The 1691-nt window shown below is 35.9% G+C and overlaps 1 protein-coding gene across 3 annotated transcripts in view; it reads left to right on the top strand.

Annotated features, from left to right (window-relative positions):
* SIPA1L1 (signal induced proliferation associated 1 like 1) overlaps positions 1 to 1691 on the top strand; it is a 390980-nt gene that overhangs the window by 133242 nt on the left and 256047 nt on the right. The window lies entirely within an intron of this gene.

Below are 1691 nucleotides of genomic sequence, written 5' to 3' on the forward strand. Positions count from 1 at the left end.
GACATCTTTGTCTGGTTTTGGTATCAGGGTGATGGTGGCCTCATAGAATGAGTTTGGGAGTGTTCCTCCCTCTGCTATATTTTGGAAGAGTTTGAGAAGGATAGGTGTTAGCTCTTTTCTAAATGTTTGATAGAATCGCCTGTGAAGCCATCTGGTCCTGGGCTTTTGTTTGTTGGAAGATTTTTAATCACAGTCTCAATTTTAGCGCTTGTCATTGGTCTGTTTATATTTTCTGTTTCTTCCTAGGTCAGTCTCGGAAGGTTGTGCTTCTCTAACGATTTGTCCATTTCTTCCAGGTTGTCCATTTTATTGGCATACAGTTGCTTGTAGTAATTTCTCATGATCCTTTGTATTTCTGCAGTGTCAGTTGTTACTTCTCCTTGTTCATTTCAAATTCTGTTGATTTGAGTCTTCTCCCTTTTTTCTTGAAGAGTCTGGCTAATGGTTGATCAATTTTGTTTATCTTCTCAAAGAACCATCTTTTAGTTTTATTGATCTTTGCTATTGTTTCCTTCATTTCTTTTTCATTTATTTCTGACGTGATCTTTATGATTTCTTTCCTCCTGCTAACTTTGGGGGTTTTTTGTTCTTCTTTCTCTGATTGCTTTCTCTTTGATTTCTTCAGTGATCTCTTGGTTATTTAGTAGTGTATTTTTTAGTTTCATGTGTTTGTATTTTTTATAGATTTTTTCCTGTAATTGCTATCTAGTTTCATTAGTGTTGTGGTCGGAAAAGATACTTGATATGATTTTGATTTTTTAAAATTTACCAAGGCTTGATTGTGACCCAAGATATGATCTATCCTGGAGAATGTTCTATGAGCACTTGAGAAGAAAGTGTATTCTGTTGTTTTGGGATGGAATGTCCTATAAATATCAATTAAGTCCATCTTGTTTAGTGTATCATTTTAAGCTTGTGTTTCCTTATTTATGTTCCTCTTGGATGATCTGTCCACTGGTGAAAGTGGGGTGTTCAAGTCCCCTACTATGATTGCGTTACTGTCGATTTCCCCTTTTATGGCTGTTAGCATTTGCCTCATCTATTGAGGTGCTCCTATGTTGGGTGCCTAAATATTTACAGCCGTTTTATCTTCTTCTTGGATTGATCCCTTGATCATTATGTAGTGTCCTTCTTTGTGTCTTGTAATAGTCTTTATTTTAAAGTCTATTTTATCTGATACGAGAATTGGTATGCAAGCTTTCTTTTGATTTCCATTTGCACGGAATATCTTCTTCCATCCCCTCACTTTCAGTCTGTATGTGTCCCTAGGTCTGAAGTGGGTCTCTTGTAGACAGCATATGTACAGGTGTTGTTTTTGTATCCTTTCGGCCAGTCTGTGTCTTTTTTTTTTTCTTTTTTTTTTTTTTTTTTTGCGGTACGCAGGCCTCTTTTAAACCATTTACATTTAAGGTAATTATTGATATGTATATTCCTATTACCATTTTCTTAATTGTTTTGGGTTTGTTATTGTAGTTTTTTTCCTTCTCTTGTTTTTCCTGCCTAGAGAAGTTCCTTTAGCATTTGTTGTAAAGCTGGTTTGGTGGTGCTGAATTCTCTTAGCTTTTGCTTGTCTGTAAAGGTTTTAATATCTCTGTCGAATCTGAATGAGATCCTTGATGAGTAGAGTAATCTTGGTTGTAGGTCCTTCCCTTTCATCACTTTAAATATGTCCTGCCACTCCCTTCTGGCTT

The sequence above is a fragment of the Physeter macrocephalus genome, chromosome 11 (genome assembly GCF_002837175.3).
Source record: "Physeter macrocephalus isolate SW-GA chromosome 11, ASM283717v5, whole genome shotgun sequence".
Lineage (NCBI taxonomy): Eukaryota > Metazoa > Chordata > Mammalia > Artiodactyla > Physeteridae > Physeter > Physeter macrocephalus.